At 38.2% G+C, this 22,555-nt stretch overlaps 1 pseudogene; it reads left to right on the plus strand.

The window, feature by feature from the left end:
* The first annotated feature begins 8,433 nt into the window (after nt 1-8,433).
* On the plus strand, nt 8,434-16,080 carry LOC106835859 (pre-mRNA-processing factor 19 pseudogene; annotated as a pseudogene).
* The last annotated feature ends 6,475 nt before the right edge of the window (nt 16,081-22,555 follow it).

Below are 22,555 nucleotides of genomic sequence, written 5' to 3' on the forward strand. Positions count from 1 at the left end.
AAATATTCATACTCACATTTCTTCCTGTGTACGTAAAATGCTCACCTCAGGGGAGTTCTTCCTAAAATCCTATCTGCTTGGTATACCTAGCTCTACTTCACTCCGCAGCCAAACAGTGAGAGATTTAATCCTCACCCTGCACATTCCTTGGACATGCGTCAGGGAGCCATCCACCCAATCACCTAGCTAAAGAGAAATCATATTAAATTTCTCCAAGTTGAAAACTGTCGCCCCTGACTTGAGGTGAAATGGAAATACACTCTCCTAAGTTTTACCCTCCGTTGGGGATATTGGGTATCACAACACAGCTATCTCTTAATCTCAACATTTTACTTTTAATATAAGCACAGCATGTGAAGTCATGTAATCAGTTTTATGTTCTCATCTTTTACAAGATCTCTAGGATGGTCTAACTCATTTTACACACACGTTGCTATCTGATATCTATCACACTTTAGTGTCTTAGTTAACTGTTCTATTATAACATCCTACTATATATATATTGGTTTACTATTTTTAGATTTAACCAAATACTTTTGATTAAGTTTTTTTGTATCCTTTGTCCTTACTGTGATTCAGTAACTAAGCGTATTTTCCACCAAAAGAGTATTTTCAACAGGTTAAAAACACAGCTACAGGCTTTCTGTTTTAAAAGCATCTACTTGGCAGTATAAAGTTCCCCAGAAGAGACAGTGGTACTCACCAAACATTCCAGCTGCCACCCACCTTTCCTGTTATCTTTGCAGTTAGGCATGGCCAACTGGCCCATTCCATCCAATATTCTCCGAGATGAAATGACATGTGTCACTAATCAACTGAGATGTGTCATTGATCAACTGAAAATTTTTTTAAAAAAGCAACACGTAGCCCTCTAGCTCTCTCTTCTTCCCTTCATGACTGAGGACTCTACATTTCCAAATTATGCAGTTGAAGAGAACTGGGATATTGTTCAGGCTCCCTGAGCAACCATGGGAGCTTGTCCCCTGTCTATCGCAGTGGATATTTAGAATACAAAAGAAAAATCTTTTTGTTTTAAGCCACTAGTGCTTGGAGGTTTTCCTAGCCTATTCTGATTAATATAGTTTGTGAAAGGTTGTTAGAACTGAGGGGAGAGGTGAGGAAAAGACAGCTTATGTAAAGGTTTGGTTCTTGAGAAAAGATCCTATATAGTGCCTCTAACTACATCTTAGATCAAGAATCCTGTGACAGAAACTTCAGAGATTTGAAGATTCTAAGAGCAGGGGTGGGGGGTAAGAGGATCTATGCCCAGCTAAAGATCAGAAAAAAAACTAAAACAAGTGTTAAAAGAAGGTACTATGTTTATTCTAGGCAAACGCTCTGTGAGCTCTGGTCCTGCCAGAAGCAAGAGCCAAGATGGAATGAAACACACAAGAGATTTACTAAGAAAACATGCCCATAAAGGACAAAGGGGGAGACTCAGAAGTAGGCATGGAGAGCCTTTGGCAATGATGCAGCTTTGACATCTGTGAAATGAGCAGGAGCAAGAAGGAGAATTGGGCCGGAAAAATCTCAGACTTAAGGACTATTCTAAGAAAATTTCTGCCCGGCCACTGTAGAGTGCCCAAGACAAAGTTTCACACTAGAAGAGTCCTGCCCCTGCAGGAATGCACCAGCACTTGTACCCATGCCTTGCTCAGTCATTGGTTAGGACATGAAGGGCAGTGGGAGATTTGCTGATATGAATACTGTCGGGCTATCAGTTCTCTATGCTCCCTGCAGCCAGTGCTCTGAAAGGATATCTGTTCTAGGAGTGCTGCAATCTACACTTTGTGCCAACAGAGTCCATTCCCACGTACATTCAGGAAACATCTCCTCTAGGGCTCTTATGGCCAGTTTTTTTCTGAAGGAAATTTATAGGAGGAATGTTAGTAAGATCATCTACAGTCATTCTTGCTACAATTTGTGTCAAGACCAAAACTGGTACTGGGGTGTTTTCTCCCCTCTCCACTACTCATGCTAAATTTTTCTCAGCTTAACTCAGCAGGGCTTGATGGCTTAAATGTTGGTTTGACCCAATATTTTATTCCTGAGAGGTCTGAGCCCCAAGTAATCATACTCTTCCAAGGTTAGAGATTGCTACATGTTAATCGAAGTGGATCTCGTGTATGCCATAACCTGTTGGACAAAAGCATGATGCCTTTCCTTGCTGAACAGAGTCAACTTCCCTGGAAGATGCAGACTCCTCTTCTCACCTAGTGGTCTGAACACACACACACGGTACAAAGTTCTCTGATGGAACTCTAATCATGCAGAGCCCAGAGCTGCTCCTGATGGGTCACTGGAGTTTCTGTATGTTGCCCTCTTTTGCTTTCACACCTTTGTTCTTGAATCCATGACCACTTTCTGTTGGAAATATAGTGCAGTTGTCTCTGGCTTAATACATATCCTGCATCCTGAAAAGTGGTACCCATGCCTTCAGAGAATTGCCTCCCTTCTGGTGTTTCAGGTGTGCCTTTAGTTGGCTACTCTAGTACTCTGTGAGGTTAACTACTTCAGGATGTTTTGGGATATGATGTAATGAGTGGATTTCATATACCTCCTTTGCTGTAAAGTGGATCTTCTGGTTGGACGAGATATTGTGGATCAAGCATCCATAAACCCTCAGATAGTGGTGCTGGTAGGCAGGAAACACACTCATATTCAGAATAAGTATCTACACCTGAGGAGGTACTAATGGGTCTTCCAGGATAGGAGAGGTTCATTGTAATTAACTTGTCACCAAATGACTCATTGAACTGGTATATCTATAATTCTCATTAAGGACAATGAAAATCTCAGGGTAAGAAGTGTAGTGATTTTACAAAAACAAGAGAAATAAAAAAGATGAAGTGTAACCCAGTGAATAAGATTAGTATTATCAGATCACTGGCATAATACTAGTGTTCCCAAAAGGTCCAGTTTTTGAGTTTCATCCTTATATTTAAACATCTATTCCAAATTATTGTGGAAAATTTTGTGATCTCTCCAACTTTCCCATGGAATCACAGTGGTGGAGGAAGTTCTTATATTCTCATGGTCTTTAGCTTTTCTCTAGTCCTGAACTGCTGTCTGTGGCTTAGCTTTACTTACTCTAGAATCACATTTTAAAGCCTGAGCTCTCTACAGCATCTCATCTCTTCTTCTACTGCCTCCCGCCAGTGTAGACACAGTCCCCTCTTCCACGCGCAGCACCATTCGTGCAGGACTACCGTGTCGAAGGGGATCTTTCTGAGGATGTGAAAGGGAGCTAGCCTCTCTAATGAAGCCTGCCTGCCACCAAGCAGCTATGGCCTCCTGCTTATTCTCTTCAGAGACAGTTTTCCCAAGTCTATGGCTTGTCCCAGAAATATTTTTTACAAAAAAGGGAGAGGAAAAAGAATCTTTTCCTCACAATCCTACAAGAAAAAAACAAAAACAATTCACTTCTACTCTATGTGGAGCAACTAACACCTTGCCTTCAACCTTCCCATCGAGACTAACCGAGAACTTTCCATTCTTTCTATTTCAAACCAAGATGTCCACTGAAGTGTTTTCCTCTAAAAATAGGCTTCTACCCCAAACTGCTATGCTTAGAGACAAAGTGATGTGAGAGACTCTGAAATGGCATTTTTTTCTTTAACTTTTACATGTATGTACCAATTATCATTCTATCATTTTCCCGTGGTAGTCTCTGAGAATGGAAGTGAGGCTATACAAATGTTATACTCTTTCTTCCAGGCCATGCAACTTTTCTTTTAACTTATTTGCACTTAGTCTTTAAAAAAAAAATTATTTATTTCATGAACATCTCTGGGCCTTAATTTTTTCCTTTGTACTGAGTGGAAAATAATGCAGTATAATTATTCCCTGAATAAAATATTTTCTATGAGCTTTTACCTATTATACATACATACACACACAAAGAAAGATGTTTTGGACTTTAAGTCAGAGATGCCTGTGGGAAAGCTGGAGCTGATGTTTAGATGGACAAGCTGGGCTAGCACAGACTAGAGGCTTCTTCAATTCTAGAATCATCTACAAAGAAGGATATATGGGTATGGTAAGCAATTGGTCTACCTTGACTGATTCTTGGCAGAAAAATCCAGGTTTTTCTGGATTTCCAAGAGATATCTCCATAATCTTCAACCACCACCCCTTCTTGTAACTGAGTTATTTTGACAGCATAGCCACCTCTTTTTACCAAATGGTCTCTCACTACTCTAATGCACTAAAAATACATTAAGATGAAAAGAACACTTAAAGAAAGAGGATATACAAAGAGAGAATATTGGAGCAGCTGAAATTAGATGATGAGTGAAAAAAAGACAAATGAAAAATTTATAGCCACCACCTTTCCTTAGGAAATTGTATTTCATCTATCTTATTACTCTTACTGATGTTTTAAAAACAATTTAGAGAATTTCAGTTCTTAAGAATAAATTTCTGTTTGCAAACTGCATGAAATACTTCAGGATATACAAGAGTTATGTGAGTACCTATGTTTTCTGTTATGCCCATTATCGCAGCTCATTAGTTCTAAGTGACATTCTAAGTCAGTGGCAACAAAGAAGATTCAGGAAGCAGGCCCCAGAAAGATGAGGTTCACACAAGTGCAACAGTTTGCAAAAACTGGCTGCAATTAGATCTTAAAAGGTCAGATGATTCACGCCATTTCTTAACTCACTGGGAGTTACTGATTACAGAAACAGCTAGAAAAGTAACATATTGCAGTTGCTTATACTGCTGTCTCATCCAAATGTACTATAAATAATGAGAGAACTTCAGCTGATGAGACCATTTAAAGGAGAATTGTTTTTTATTTTTTTGATTCAAATATGCAATATTGTGTTGACGTATGTGGTATAGATATCCTGTGTTGTCTTACATATAATTTTTAAAAAATTCTACCTTCTTGTACAACTGTTTAACAGTCTATAAACCAATAACTAAAATTTTATAGTGGAATATACACAAACCCTCCCTACTTCTATATTTTGCCCTTGTAAAAGGAAATATAGGTCCTACTTCCTAGGACTCTGATGTGGGTTGAATAAAAGGCTGAGAACAGTGCCTGACGAATAGCAAATTATTCAATTAATAGGAATTATTCATATTTGAGGGACTATACATTTTTTGTTTTGTTTCTTTGTTTATGGCTTAAACAGAAATTTATTTGCTCACAGTTCTGAAGGCTGGAAGTCCACAAGCAAGGTACCAGTTGGTTTGATTTCTTCTGAGGCCTCTTTCCTTGCCTTGCAGATGGCTACTTTCTCACTATGACTTCAAATGGTCTTTCCCGTGTGCAGTCATAGCCTCACTGTGTGCCCAGATTTCCTTTCCTCATAAAGCCATATCAGTCATTTTAACTTAATCACTTCGTTAAAGATCTTATCTTCCTAGACAGTCACATTCTGAGGTACTTGGGTTTAGCTCTTCAACATAAGGATTGGGGGGAACACAATTCAGCCTGTAACACCATCTATGAACAGGTGCTCAGATATTCATCAGCCTTCCTATCAGTATGATTCTGTGATCTTTGGGTATTCATTATTTTGTTGTGGTAAACAGACATAACATAAAATTTACCATTTTAACCATTCTTAAGTGTACCGTACAGTAGTGTTAACTATTTATCTCTAGGACTATTTACTCTTTGTAAAACAAACTCTTTATCCATTGAAGAACAACTCCCCATTTCGCCCTCGCCCTGGCGTATTCATTTTTGACCAAGTCCTTCATTTACCTTTGCTGCTGCAGAACAATGATGTTGGAGCTCAACCAATAAAAACGCCCCTATGTCTGACATGGTTGTGGGGCATGTTCCAGCGTGGTGTTGAGCCGCAGGTCACACAGCAGGCTGAGGTGGACTCCATCCCTGGTACAACTTAGTGGACACTCTTCTCTCCTAATCAGCTGAGGAAGCCTGCAGTGATCAGGTCCCATTGGCGCATGGTACAGGCAACCTCACTACCCTTAGGACTGAGATTATTTAATTTATGAAAGACTTTATTCACAAATATCTGTAAAGTAATTATAATATACTACTAACTCATGTCATTTCATACATATTTGTGAAGTGAATAATGAACGAATCAGAATAACAGTGGGATCTGAGATTAGATTGCATGTATATACGTGTCACGGAACAGAGAAATCCCTGAAGGAATTCAATTGAACCAATGCCCCAAGATGAGAGTGATATTAAATAGACCTAACAAGAGTTTTACTTTCTGTAGTGTGCAACGAAACTTTCATTGACGCAAAAATCAAAGATGTATAATGACTGGTATTGCTAATGCAGCAAAATAACAGATTTGTATATAATTTTTTACCACTTATTTTTTATCTCATTCGTGATTTTGAGTGTGTAGTATGGCAAGCAGCAGGGCAGAAGAAAAACAAGGATTATTCATGATGGTAACACTCGTCCAGTGAATGTTTGAAGATAAATTATATTTGAAAAACAATCTAGATTCACAATTAATTTGAGTGGCCAAATTTTGCATCTGTTTCATATCTGTGACATTATATGTGACCTCTTAAATTTTCAAACCTAAATGTGAAATTTGATCTGGCACCTGATCATAAGAAACCGTTCTCATCAGCACCGAAGATGTTAGTGTATTCTAAAATCACAGAGCCTCAAAATCTATCAAATGGTGAGATTTTCTATATCCTGTTGTTATTTGATTTAAAATCATTTTCCTTTGGTAACATCTAACTGAAACCAGGGACTCTTTAAAAGTAATGTCTGCAGCCATGGCTGCTAAAAGTTGGCCTCCAGTTTCTTATAGGGAGAAAATTTGCTATATTCTTCTTGATGGAATAGCCCCATATGTCTTTCAATCCAAAATAGCTCTTTACGGTTTTAAGATAGTGGTCACATGCAGAGGTAAATGGTGGAATGTGTATATATCAAGGTAATTATTAAACGGGCATGTGGGATTCCTTGGTTGAGAAGTAGCTTCCCCATGTAGAGGGAGCTTATAGTGGGTCAAAATGAGCTCTTTGTGAAAGGCTGAAATTTTCCTGGATGCTCCTCACATATTTAATGCATTTCCTCCATTACTGAACCATGCCATTAGCACACAGCAGTAGGGAGAAAGTCTGGAATAACTTCTGTGAAACCAGCTTCGTTAAAATGATGAAGGAATAAGGGTTTTATTTGTTGTAGTTTTTTGAGATCATGGGCAACTTAACATATATTTCACAACTATTCAAATAAATACCATGATGTGTAAGGATAGAATCAAATTAGTACGGAGGCTACTAGACATTAAAAGGAGTCTGACAGACTCACTATGAGTGGGTTTAACCACAGAATCCTTAAAGACAGTCTCTCCACCTCCATTCATAATTGGTGTCATTGTGAGGTCATTCTAATAAAGAGTGTGGCTTGATTTTGTACAAGCGGCTTACGTACATGGCAGCATGGCCATCCCCAGTGTAATATAGGATGCAGGATCATAGTTACAACCTGATTACATTACTTTCACTCATGGCAGTAGATAACATAATGAAGGGAAAGGGAAGCACAGGGAAGATGACTTTATGTGCCTATAAATTTTTACATAGAGAAGGGCCCTGATTTAAGAAACGACTGTTGATGCAAGTTGATTTAGGGTGATAGGCTCTTGTAGATGAAATATAGCTAATGATATTTTCAGATTATTTTTCATAAGAGACCATAGAAACAAAGTTAAGAGAAATTTGTCTCTATTGCATGGCTGCTCTTTAATAATTTATGTCAATAACTTATTTTAGATAGCTTTCTCTTACAAATGATATTTTAACTAAAACCTTGTGGGCTGTGGAAACAAAATTTAATTAGCTTACTTTAAGGAAAGTAAAAACTGGTGAGAACGTATGCCATCTGCTTCCATCATACTTGCCTGTAACCATGATACCCAGTGATGGTGCGTCTACCCCTCAGCACTCTTTATCATCTCTCTTTTCACTTCCCCAAAGACCTTGACCAAAACCACAAGAGTCTCTCATCCTGTCATATGCACCTAACCACCACCTTTCATTTTGAAAGCCCAGCACATGGTCTTGGTCTTATACTAGCTCTGGTCCTTGAAATTACAGCTATCAGTCACTGTCCTGCAATATTTAGAATAATAAGGTCTTGACATTGGAAAGGACTTTACATTGCATCTAATCCAACTGCCAACTGATTGCACAGTCCCACCCTGGCCCTGAGAGTAGCTGAATCTCCATGTCCCAGTCTCCTAGTGCTGAGTTCTCTCACAGTTTGCCTAGGTACAAATATCCCTTATATCTAAGACATAACTTTCACCACCATTCCTACTCAGCAAATGATACTGCCTTCCTTCACACAGTTTCAACATCCATCTCAAGGCCTTCCTATTAGGATTTCTGCTGATTCTAATTATAGTTATGAGAAACTTATAGACTAGAAGTCAATTCATATAAAAATATTTAGGAGTGTTAATGGGCCAACTAGTGAGCCTGAGTCAGAGGTACGGTGATCAGCTTGAGGATATTTTGCAAGGTGAGATAATCCTCTTTTGTGCACAATTCCTTAGATTTTCATGGAGAGATCTAGAAAATTTAGTAATGATCCAAAGGAGAAAAATTAAAGTGATTAAAATATTTGGGGGAAAAAGGGAATTTTGAACCAGAAAAAGAAAGCTAACCTGGTAATTGAATGATATCACATACAGCCAACTTTCTTCAATTTTCATCAAGAATAAGAGAAAAGTAAATAATTATAACAATATTTGCTTTATTCTCAATTTAGAGCTTCTTGACTTATGGGATATAAAATTGGCAAATACTTTAACAAAAACAATTTCATGATCTACTTCTCTGAAAACATGCACACATATATGTACGAACACTCAAAAACACCCTTACACACGTCCATAGGCTCCTATGGAGATGCCAAAATAGGTGATTTTAGGTCTTTTCTTCTTTCTAGGGTCCTTTATAAATAATATTGTGTGTGAAATCAATACTCCAGATGATTCCAGTCTGATGATTCTGTGCTAATTTGATTATTAAAATATATTTTAATACTAATTCCAAGTTAAGTTGAAAGTCATTGGCCTTTCTGGAAACTCCTTATTTTTGGAGGGCAAAAAAAAAGAGTTTTTAATATTTTGGTATAGTAGTAATCTATTAAAAAGATATATCTTATTTGTTCCTTAAAGAACAAACAAAATAAGGGCTGGCCCAGTGGCATAGCAGTTAAGTTTGCACACCCCGCTTAGGTGGCCTGGGGTTCACTGGTTCAGATCCTGGGCGCAGACTTACACATCACTCATCAAGCCATGCTGTGGCAGGCATCCCACATATAAAACAGAGGAAGATGAGCATAAATGTTAGCTCAGAACCAATCTTCCTGAAAAAAAAACAAAAGAATAAACAAAATAAGTAGTATCATGCCCTGACCTACAACCTATATTTAAGACTTTTTCATGTTTCCTGAGACTTTCTTAAGCTCTAATAAATTCTTGTACTCATAGTTGAGTAAAACAGTGTTTGAATCTCAGTAATTGTAGAAGACACTGCAAAATTATCAAAATTATGTCCCCAGCATAATCACCATGAGCTTTGTCAGCTTGCTGCGGTCATCAGTCAACCAGGCAATACATTTTATTTTTTGTGTTGACTTATTTTTGAGAAGTACCATTTAAGAGAGTGAAAAACAAAAACAAATTTAGACAAGGCTCATAGTTTAAATCTGTTTTGCAATAGCAAATATTACAGCTTAAATAATGTTCTAAACAAAATATTCTAAACAAAATTAATTCAATCTGCCATCACACACAAATATACAAATTGCAGCTAGGCATTATAATTTTCCACAATCATTATCTTTGATAAATAAATGTCAAGCAATAGGATATATTGTAGTATATGAGGAAGCCATTTGGTTTAAAACTAATTCGACCTAACCTTATTTTTCCAAAAGGGCCTGACATGGCCTGTTGAGCATATACTGTCCATCTGCTTTAAATATTTACTATGTCCCAAAGACAAGAATGATACCCCTAAAGATAGGGATGTAGCTTCCCCCTCATATCAGCGTTTCTTTAAGGATAAAAAACTAAGAATTAATTACTGACCTTCTCTGCTCACATTGTGACACTGACCTGCCGACCACTGGCCTGCCATGTCAGCTAAACATCTCCTGACAATCGTAAAAGGGACATTCCTATCATATGTGATGTATCCTCTTTGTTCCAAGACAGTATATAACCACTCTGTACTCTCCCCTTTTTGGTATCTGTCCTTCCTTGGAAAAGGAAGGCCTCTGGCCAGTTCTCAGATCTGGCTCATCATAAACTCACCCCAGGTTTGATTTATAGATGGCTTATGGATTATTTGCATGGACACCAGTAAAAAAAGAAAGTCTTTGATCAGATTCCCCATGACAGACCCCATCTACTTCATCATCAAATTTTAAGAGATACGTATTCTGGATTTTACTTCTCAAGGTAGAAAAATTCTCAATTTATGGGAAAGAAAGGGCAGCAGAGGTTTAAATTGGTTTGGACCTGTTCTTAAGGGTACTTAGGCTGTTTCTGCAGCAGATGAGGTAATCCTTAAATGAGGGGAATACACAGCTATTGATATGCTAATCAGGAGCTCCATTGGCTTCAGAGATTGATAATGCTTTGCTAAAACTATTGTTGATAATAAAATCACCAGAATTGTTGAGGTTTTTGTGCCTGTGACAGAAGGGTCAATTTTTCAACAACAGTTTATGAGCTCATCTCATATAGCTTTTGTTAATGTCCTCCTGACCCAAATAATAGAGTGGAGATAAATATTTGAGAGAGAGATTTGAGGATGCTGTACCTTGATTGTGTTTATATTTGTAACATAAATTGTGATTTTGGTAAATTGACAAAATTGTGGTGTCAATAAAAGTGCTCCTCCCCCACCCTCAACTAAATACTAAATATTAGTCAAGGAAATCAAGCAGTGCTCAGAAAGAGGAATCAAGCCAGGCTAAACAAAATCCAACCACTCTATTAAGATATAATTTCTTACAATTTTAGCATGAAATTGAGGATTGTGTCTGTGAAGTGCGGTGGAGTTCATTTTACCTTGGATAATGCTATATTGTTTGAAAATTTTAAAACATTTTACTACTTTTGTAGGAAAGGAGGGCAGAAGCAGCAAAGAAGAGAGAGGAAGAAAGAAAAGAACTAAAGACAGAAAGGTTACAGGAGATGGAAGAGAAATCACTCACTGATAAATCACCTTTTTTTTAAATGATAATGTTATAAGTAGAACACTTACAGAGTTGGAAAGTGGAAAATAAATAATAAAAGTATGTTTGTATGCTCAGTTCTGCATGGTTGAAAGTAAGGGAGAGTGAAATTATATTATTCCCAGCAAGCATGTTAGGGAGCTAATTGGAGAAAGAAAAATCAAATTCAATAGGGAGATGTTTGTTTATCCTTACATACTTCAAGATAATTGATTTCTACCAAAAACAGTCAGTGTTTGTAAGTTATAACTTGTCACACTTAGGGATCAATAGGAAAAATAAAAGACCATGAAGGAATTTTTGACTTTCTATTATTACCTTAATAATGTTTATTTTTGAAAGGGCATTCTTTCTCATTTTTAAAATATCATCATTTTAAATTTAATGTGCTTGTGACATGTTGAAAAGTACACATGCACACACAAACACACCCCATGGCCAAAGAAGACAATGATCATATTTTAGTCATCAATCTGCTCTTTCCTCTCAAAAAATAATAATCTATCTCAAAATGATAATCTACCCTACAGGGACTTCAGAACTCTGCAAGAATCATGAGAAAGAATCTAAACAATAACACAGTTGGGGAAAAAATAAACGCTGAAAATGACAAATAACTTGCTTCCTTCACCAAATGAACAAACCTAAAGTGTGTTGGAATTCAGGCTCAAATTTCAAAAATTCTAAGTAGAGCTCTACCAGAAACCATGCTATCTATATGCAAATGTCCTCCTTCTGATACTGAGATGAGGCCACTGAATTGTTATCAGCATGGTTTCTGTTTCAAATCCTTTTACTAGTGGATGCTTTGTTTTTTAAACTCATATTTAATTCACTCTGTAGGAAACAATAAGCATGTTCAAGAAAACTGATGAGCACAAAGAGTTTGAACAAAGCAAAATTAAAAAGTCAACTCAGTGCCCCTCCTACCTGCTGCGGCCCTGAGTCTTGAGTTTTAGACTAAGTCTGATGCTTAAGTGAACTTTCCTGTACTGACCTCGCAGCATTCCAGACTTTATTTCTGCCTAGTTAGTGATGATTTTAATCCATAAAAGACCAGTTAGCTTTATAAAAAGGATATATAATGAAACAATTTTAATAAATAGAGTATACATTCAGGGAATGGTCACTTATTCCACTACAGCAAGCTTTGAACTCTGTGCCCCTGGTAGCTGGCTATGCAAACCATCTTCACTAAAAGGAACACTGGAGAAGAATCCACAGGAAAAGCACAACTTCAGGTTCAAGATTTCATAATATTCTTTGGCCACAGAAAGAAATGTGCTCCTCATTTCTTTTGTATGACTTCTGGCAAATCAGCCTCCCTGAACTTGAATTTTTTTATCTGTAAAAAGGAAAAAAAAAAAGGCTTTATTCCCTGTTTTTCTCATTAAGGTTATTATGAGGATGAAATGAGGTGATGTGTGTGAAAGGTCTTTTCACACAAATGTCCATCTTACTGCTACAATTATTGTCATCATTTTTGACTGAGATCATCTTGTTGCCTAAAACTATTAAAACCTCATGACCACACATGACCAAACCATAGTGAAAACAATAGTGATGCACAGGCAAACCCAGAAAACAGGTTATGAAAACATAATTTATTACTACAACAAAGATGGATATTTCTAGACCTTTAAATATTTCTAATGATGTGGCACAAACTAGTACAGTTCTGTGAAATCACAAAATAATTCCAGTCTGTTTTGCATATTCTAAACTTTGAAATAAATATAAAAATTTCAACATTGCTAAGTCAGAAAATTAAAAGGAAAAAAATTCCCAGAATCCACATGAAGGAAGTTTAAGGAAAATAAAAGCCAGCATAGACTGAGTACTGGCAGTGGGCCAGGTTCTATTCTAAGCAGTCCCCATTTACCAGCTCCTTTAAGCTTCCTGGCATCCCTATTAGATAGGTGATTTACCATAACTATTTTATAAATGAAGAAACTGAGGCATAAATAGTTCATGTTACCTGTCCAGAGTCACACAGCTGGCAAAGAAGTCAAGTTTGAAAGTCGCACACTCTAGCTCCAGACTCCATGGTACTAAACACTGTACCGTATTCCCTCTCTAATGATGTGTTGATTATACATGTTAAATGTTACCCAAAAGCAGGGCAGATGAGATACTTGGAAATCGGAATGGGGACTTTAAAAGACTCTAAATGATATAACATATTTAAAAGTGCTGAGTATAGAACCTACACATATTAGGTGTTCAGGAAATATCTAGTAGCTCTGAAATCTCTTTTCCCTATCGCCTAACTCTCCCTCCCTTTGAAGAAGAGGTTTACCAGTAATTTATACACAAAATCTTACCTAGAATTATTGGAACAGGAGACAAAACATATTAATTCAGTGATTCTCAAATTTGTCAGCATAAGCTAGCTGAAATGTATATTTCCAGTCTCCACCCCTATACCTGAAATACTGAGGACGGATGCTATATTTTCATTTTTTACAACCATCCTCTGGTGAATCTACTCTGGTTGGTCTACCAATGATGCTGTGAAAAATATTTGAAAGATGCCTTTAAGGAAAGGCAAGAGTGAAGCAGTGTAGTCTGTGGGCTGAGAAAGCATTCATGAAGACTGTGTGTGTGTTGTAAAGGGATAACTTAATCATATTCATGAGCAAAGGTGAAGAGCCAATATCGAGGCTGAGTTAAAGAAACAAGAAAAATAATAGTCAATTTGAGGAGCAATGTCTTTGAGATACTAAGTAATGCTAAGATGGAGTGAAAAATGAATGACAAGGGAACATACAGAAGGTTTTGTTCTACTGAACAGAAAATTGGTCTCATGATGAAAAAATCCCAATCTAGCAAATTGAAGGGTACTGCTGATGTATGGTAGAACTAACACATGAGAATATGCAAAAAAAGAGAGCATGAGGAGGGATACAGAAAAGGAGAGTAGAGTACCATATTACTCAGAGAGGAGGGCAGCTAGTGGAACGGAACTGTGTAGGCATTGTGTTTGTGAAGGTAGTCAGCTCCAAAATTATGCTAGATCATTGTTTAAAGGCACCAGTTCTGGAAACATATGTTCCCCAAGAGGTAGCTACCTCCAGGGTTTTGTTGCTTCTGCTGTCGTTGGTTAGTCTGTTGATCTGTTCTTTTTTTGTCTTGAAAGGAGGCAGAGTTTAGAAGAAGCTACTGTTTATTCAGTTTCTGTCGCCATCTCAATGGGTAGCAACAGCAAGATTTTGTTAAGAACAAAGTGGCAAATGCTATGCTCTGTGTTGAAACGTCTGCTTTCTAAATTGTGCTAAGTCGTTTTCTTCTTGTGCATCTGATAATCTAATGCAAATATTGTTTTATTTCAGCTGTTTGCTGCCACATCTTCTTTCATTCTCTTTATCCTTTCACCATATTTAACTGGAAGTCTTTTTAAAAGGCTGGAATGCACAAAAGTGTGTAAATTTATTTTATTTTTCTTCAGCTGTAATAATGGGGAAACATTACTGAATACAGACATTCATTCATTGTGTCATGCAAACATCTCTTTGAATTTCATCTCTGTCCTCACTGACTTCATGTCCTTGGGGAAACTAAGCCTCAGTTGCCTTATCTGCAAAATAGTGATGTAACGACAAATCTCAATCTCTTTGTTGGTTCTGTGGAAGAATTATCCTACATATGTGTTGGTTTTGATGTGTGTGTGTCTGCACATGTGAATGAAAACATACATTGCATATAATATTTTATGCATGCAGTGACGAAAATGTAGCACAAATCATTATCTTCTCTAATATAGAGAGAGTAATTATCAAACTCAAGGAAGTGCTCTAGATGAATTAACATTGTTGTTAATTTCTCTTGCATAGTAATCATTGTGGTCCATGGCAAGCCAGTGGATTTGGGTGAGATGGTGGAAGTGACTCTTAGACTACCCAGAAGCTTCACCCCAGTCCACTGGTCTAACCACAGGGTGAAAGTAGAAGGTGAACAATGTATGACAAGTTGGCAAAGCCAGGAAACCTCAGCAGATACTGTCAGATGACATGCCACATGGGGTTGTGCAGCACCAGCATTCCAGAATTCTCGCCCTGGACTTCTGCCTCTCTAACACCAAGACCCTCACTGAAGGGGTAGATAAAAATTCTGCTGACTTTGACAAGAGTTCTAAGCAAATCTTGGCCAATCTCAAAGGCCATACCAAGGAAGTCACTTGTGTGGTGTTCCAGCCTTCCCTGTTGTCTTCTGCCTCTCCAGATGCCACTATCAGGGTTTGGTTGGTCCTAAATGCCTATTGTGTACAGATTGTTTGGCCCCAAAGAATGGTCTCACAGGTCTCAGCCTCCATGCCAGTGGAGACTATCTCCTGAGCTCCTCCGACCACCAGTACTGGGCTTTCTGTGACTCTCAGAGAGGGTGAGTGTTCACCAAGGTGATGGATGAGACCACTGGCTGCTCCCTGACCTATGCATGTTCCATGCTGATGGAACCTCAGATCAAGATTTGGGACTTGAAGGAGCACACCAAGTGGCCAACTTCCCTGCTGCTTTGGGCCCATCACCAGCATTCCTTCCTCTAAGAACAGGTGTGTCCTGGCTACAGCAGCTGACAGTGCTCCTGTCAAACTCTGGGATCCATGCAAACTCAAGAACATTAAGACATTGCAGCTGGATAACAACTTTAAAGTGAAGTCACTGAATTTTGATGAGAATGGTACCTAACTGGTCCTCAGGAACACAGATATTCAGATGTGCTTCTGCAAACAGTGGACAGAGATTCTTCACTTTACAAAGCATAGTGACCTGACCACAGGAGTGACCTTTGGGCACCATGCCAAGTTAATGGCTCCAACAGGCATGGACAGGAACTTCAAGTTCTACAGCCTGTAGGTCCTGTCCCTTCTGACACAAGTTAGGCCTCACCTCAGTAGCGGGGTAGAGTTAGGGCTGGGCAGGTGGGTGGGAAGGAAGTAGAGAGAGACTACTGGGGCATGGGTGTCTACAGGGCAAAAGAGTCACATCGTTTCCCACTGGTCTGAATGGGGCCAGCCTATCACTTAGACAAGAGAGAACCACGTGAGAGTAATGACAGCACCAACCACCCTAAACCATGCAATCTCCTGGTCCCGTAGGAACAGACATGTGAAGGGGAACTGTCACCCTCTGAAGACTCAAACCCAGAGCCCAGGGCCCATCCCCTAATATTGCTCAGTGAGTTGGTAACGTTGGCCAATCCATACCCACTTTGTTTCAGTCCTGTGAGATGGAGAGAGGTTGCAAATAAACTGAGGCTTACTGAGTCATAAATGGGGTGAGAAATAAAGATGGATTTGAATCTAGGACTGTCTGCAAAGTCTGTGTCCCTTGACATTTTTTTTAATTCTAAATATGTATTGCTAATGGTCATTTTGAATTTGTGTGAGTCCATGTGTGTATGTGTGCACATATACTTGAACAGCTGGTGTATTGTCATAGTTATTCCTAATTTGGTTGTATGGGATGAAGTTAACACCCACCCTAAAGTGCCATTAGGAATATGTGCTATTAAATATAATGATATGGCTATTGTGTTTTGCTCATTTATATTTCCTTCTTTGGACACATATAACTTTAAACCTGAGCCTTATACCATCATAAGAAAAAATATGAAACAAAAATTTGGTGATGGGTCAAAATTACAAAGATGTATAATTGCATCCTTTTCCCATCACCTCATGTCCACCTCCTAATCCCAGAACAATTTCCAATGGAATTCCCATCTTTAATCCTTTTATAGTCAATCTAGGGGGACAGTGTGAAAACCACACTTTCAAATCTGATCCATCACCTCTTTGCATGACAGGTGTTCCATTTGCCCTTTCTCAATTTCACTGAGGACACTGCCCTGATGGTAATACGAAATGTAGTCTGTCCACAGAATGGATGTTTTCTTGCCAATTTTCATAAATCTGCAGCACTAAAGTGGGAAATTTAATCAGAAGAAATATATCCAGAGAGTTCAAATTTATAGAGAAATCAGTTTTTTAATCTTTTAGTTGTATTACTTAAGTTTGCTTCTATTACAGGCTAAGTAAAACCTGGGATAGAATAAATCTTTACCCTTGTTATACCCGATAGTAGCCAGGCCCCTGGGGCTGCTGGTAGAGCTCAAATATAAGCCATTTGTCAGCTCTGCAGTGGTTGATGTCCTCAGAGAATTTTATCTACAGTAATTTTCTAGTGATTCCTTTTCCTATTGATATTAAGAGAAGTTTTTTATGACATTGGTGGTTACAGTAGATGCGAGGGAGGATGTATTGTCTCTCAATCCACTTGTGCGTGGCCGAGCACTCATGCCCATGGATTCCATACCTGAGTCTAGGGATCCAAGGCTTCTGCTTCAGCATTCCAGACCCTTTCTGAATTGGAAACTTGGCTTTAATGTGAGTATGACTCCTCTTAATACTCCAAATTCCCATAGAAATTTCTATAACTCAGTGCATCAAATATTTTGTTTTATTGTCTGTAAGCTCAGGCTCATTTGCCTGACCTTACAGCAAGGCCATTAGCTATGGCCTAAGATTCCTGAATATCCAAACCCTCCTCCACGGGCTTGACACTAATTTCCCTTCTACTCTACTCTCCATGCTAACTTGCCCTCTCCTTTATTCATCAGTTTTACCTTCTCCATGGCAGGTTGCTGACCTACAAATAGTGTACTCTCAATCCAGAATCTCTCATCAAAGAACGAGGCATAGCTTTTAGACCACAGAGCAATGACAGAAAGGGGGTCTTTAGAGAGCTGCACGATTGTCTTTGCCAGCAATGGGACAGCCTGCTCACATAGGCAATGCACTCCTCCTCAGCTTCCCTTAGGAATGTGCTCTTGAAAGTACTACTTCCACTTTAGGAGTGGATTTTGCTGGACTGAATTCTCCCTCCGTGCGAATGTCTCTCTGACATCACCCAGACAGGATCAGTATTTCTGACCTCACAGTTGTCTAACGCCTGTCAGGGTCACAGAAGTATTAACATCCCCCCAGGAAGAAGATATCAATTGTCTTTCACTTGAGCCCGTACTGAAGAGCTACTTTAGGGAGCTTTTGACTGCAAACTCCAAGAGCTCTCTGCTGATAGCCTTATTTGAGTTCTATGTCAGACTCCAGTCTGTGTATATTCGCTTAGCGTATGCTACTAATATACCAAGAATCAGTTCACAAGAACCTGGTGGGACTGCCTGAGCCACCATCTTTTTAAAACTTTAAATGCTTATTTCATCTCAGCTGCCACTCACATTTAGGCATCCTTCCACCCCTTGGGAATAGAAATCAATAAAATTCCCTGTGGCCAAGTGGTTAAAGGTACACGCACTCCGCTTCGGCAGCCCAACTTTGTGAGTTCAATCCTGGGTGGACATACTCCACTCATCAGCCGTGCTGTGGAGACATCCCACATACAAAGTAGAAGAAGATTGGCACAGAGGTTAGCCCAGGGTGAATCTTCCTCATCCAAAAAAAAAAAAAAAAAAAAAACCCAGAATGTGAATTCTGAACAGCCTAGGACCTGAGATTTTTGCTTAGTGACAGGGTCAGTGAGAGAGAAGTTATTTCTCAGAGTTTGAAGAATGTCATAGTTGCTCCAGGAATTTCACAGACTGAGATAAGCCTTGAATTTAAGCTGAACTTATCAGAGAATTTCTATTTGTCATATGGACGTCTGTCTACAGTCCTCACTAAGTCTGTGCTTCTTTCTCTGGGAGTCAGTTACCATGATATCATCAATGTACTTCTCTAACCCACTATGCTTAATGATTGTCAAGCACAAATCCTTCCTTACTAGATTATGGCAACAAGGCAGCAAATTCAAATATCCTGTGGTATTATACTAAAGACATAGCAGAAATCAATCCACCACAATGAAAATTGTTCTGATTGGACTCCAAAATTACTATTCAAAAGAAGACCTTAAGTAGAACTATAGTGGCATACAAGTTCCCCTTGGCCTGTTTACTTCTTATACAGTCTTTCCCATATCAGGTACAGCTGAAGTAATTGGAGGATGTAGTTTGTTTAATCCTTGATAGTCTGCTATTAACACACATGAACCATATTCCTTATAAACTACCCAGACAAGTGTACCACAAAGGTAGTTTTTACAACCAAAGCTTCTAGTACACATGTTGCCATAATCAGAAAAATTATCTTACATTAGTCCTACACCAATTATATGTTTCTTAAATATTGCTTAAAATGGACTGCTTAGGAAGTTTTGAGCAATTTAAAATGTTCCTATCTATGGTAGGTAATTAAAACTAGAGAAAAGTGGAGCTAGTTAACATTCCCTATAAAAAGAGTAAGGCCAAAGTGCCCAATTCATATATAATATTTTTTCTAATTATACATTCAGGTGAATGCAAGAGACCACAGAATATTCTCTCTAGTTCCACATTCTAATTCATAAATTAGTCCTCATTTTAGTTTCTTTCACTACAGCATCTTCATACTCTCCACAATCTACACTCTCAAGAGTTTCAATTTTGAGAATTTCACAGTGCTATTCTAGCATGGACATCGAGCCAGATACCTAGCAATCCTATAAAGTTTTGTATATCAACCCAGGTCTACTTTACTCAAATCATATGTATGTCCCAAGATCCCCTGCCAGAAGTTGAGCAAGCAGATATCGGCCCTTCAATCATTCTTCCTCAGATTTTGTGGCTTTAAAGGAAAAGGTACATTCAGCACTCAGTTTCCTTTTATTTCCTTTTTTTTAAAATTAACACTTTATTTTTTTTAGAGCAGATTAAGGTTCACAGCAAAATTGAGGAGAAGGTACAGAATTTTCCATACACCCTCTGCCCCGACACATGCATAGCCTTCCCCATTAACAACACCCCCATCAGAGTGATACATTTGTTACAACCACTAAATCCACAATTACAAATCACAATCACTCAAAGTCCGTAGTTTACATCAGAGTTCACTCCTGGTGTTGTACATTCTGTGTGTTTAGACAAATGTAAATTGACGTGTATCCACTGTTACAATATCATACAGACTAGTCTCACTGCCCTAAAATGTCTTGTGCTCTACTTGTTCATCCCTCCCTCCTACCAGCCCCTGGCAACCACTGATCATGCTATTGTCTCAATAGTTTTACCTTTTCCAGAATGCTACATAGTTGGAATAATACAGTATGTAGACTTTCCAGATTGTCTTCTTTCACGTAGTTATATGCATTTAAGTTTCTTCCATATCTTCTCATGGATTGGTAGTTCATTCCTTTTTAGTGCTAAATAATATTCCCTTGTCTAGATGTAACACAGCTTATTTATTCATTCACCTACTGAAGGATATCTTGGTTGCTTCCAAGTTTTGGCAAATATGAATAAAGCTGCTATAAATACCCATGTGCAGGTTTTTGTGTGGACATAAGTTTCAAATCCTTTGGGTCAATATCAAGAAGTGTAATTGGGTGCCCACCAGGGTCTGTGTCAGCACGCCTGGGCCAGTCAGAATAATGGCCCCCACCAATGTCTTAGTTTCTGGAGAGATCCCTCCTCTTACCAAGATGCCCCCAGAGCCCCCCAGGTTAAGAGAGAAGGATGAGAAACATGTGGAGCAGAGCAGTGCAGTGGCAGGGCACCCAGTGGATGCACAGACCTGCAGTGAGAAGCAGAGGCATCCAGCCAACCCCAGCCAACCTGCACATGTGGAAGCTGGGATAATTAGTGATTGCTGTTCTAAGCCACTGAGTTTTGGGGCAGTTTGTTGTTTAGCAATAGCTAATTAATACATTAGATGAGAAAATTAATTTTCTGCAGATCTCAAAATGGAGACCTGGCTGTCCCCGTATAGCCCATTTTTAACCTTTAGACTATATTGTTTTTCTAATACCATCATTTATGTAATCATCCTCCTGGTGGATAATTAAGTTGTTTTCTGTATTTTGCAATTGCAAATAGTGCTTGTTTGGTAAACATCTTTTTACATACATGTTTATCTCCTATTCTCATTTCTTTAGGATAGAATTTCTCTGTCAAAAAATGTGGACTTTTTAAGGAACTTCATGCATTTTGACCACATAATTTTTAAAGAATCATCCAAATAATTCTACTAATTAAAACAATTCTAGTACTATAAACATTTTGCAATATATATGTATCAAATCATCACATTGTACACCTTAAGCTTATGTAGGTTATATGTCAGTAGTATCTCAATAAAGCTGGAAAAGATAAAATGAAATGAAAACCCACAAAAAAAAAAGTGCAATTGCAGGATCATAGTGTGAGTACGTTTACTTTTGTAAGAAACTACCAACTCTCTTCCAAAGTGGCTGTACTGTTTTGCATTCTGACCAGCAATGAATGAGAGTTCCTGTTGCTCCACATCCTCACTAGCAGTTGGTGATATTGTGTTCCAGATTTGAGCCATTCTAATAGGTGTGAACTGGTATCTTATTGCTGTTTTAATTTCCATTTCCTTGATGACAGTTGCTGTGAAACATCTCTTAGTATGCTTATCTTCTTTGTATATTTGTATATCTTCTTTGCTGAGGTGTCTGCCCAAGACTTTTGCATATTTTTCAGTCAGGTTGTTTGTTTTTTTTATTGTTGTGTTTTAAGAGTTCTTTGCATATTTTGGATAACAGACTTTTATTAGACGTGTCTTTGGAAATATTTTCTCTCAGTCTGTGGCTTTATTTCTTATTCTCTTGACACTGTCTTTTGAAGAGGAGAAGTTTTTAGTTTTAATGAAGGTGAGCTTATCAATTGTTTCTTTCATGGATTTTGCCTTTCGTGTTGTGCCTATAATGTCATTGCCATACGCAAGGGGATCTAGGTTTTCTTCTATGTTATCTTCTGGGACTTCTATAATTTTTCATTTTACATTTAGCTCTCTTATCCATATTGAGTTAACATTTCTGAAGGGTGTAGGGTCTGTATTTAGATTTATCTTTTTGCAACAGGATATCCCATTGTTCTAGCACCATTTGTCAAAAAGACTATTTTTGCTCCATTGTATTGCCTTTGTTCCTTTGTCAAAGGTCAGTTAACTAAATTTATTTGGATCTTTCTGGGCTCTCTATTCTGTTCCAATGATCTTTTTGTCTATTCTTTCACCAATACCACACTGTCTTGATTAGTGTAGCTTCACAGAAAGTCTTGAACTCAGAGAGTGTTAGTCCTATGACTTTCTTCTTCAGTATTGTGTTGATTATTCTGGGTTTTTTTCCTTTCCATATAAACTTCAGAATCAATTTGTTGATATCCACAAAATAACTTTCCATGATTTTTAATGAGATTGTAGTGATCTATGGATCAGGTTGGGAAGAACTGACATCTTGACAATATTGAATTTTCCTGTCCATAAACTTAGAATCT

Source organism: Equus asinus, chromosome 7, assembly GCF_041296235.1.
Source record: "Equus asinus isolate D_3611 breed Donkey chromosome 7, EquAss-T2T_v2, whole genome shotgun sequence".
Lineage (NCBI taxonomy): Eukaryota > Metazoa > Chordata > Mammalia > Perissodactyla > Equidae > Equus > Equus asinus.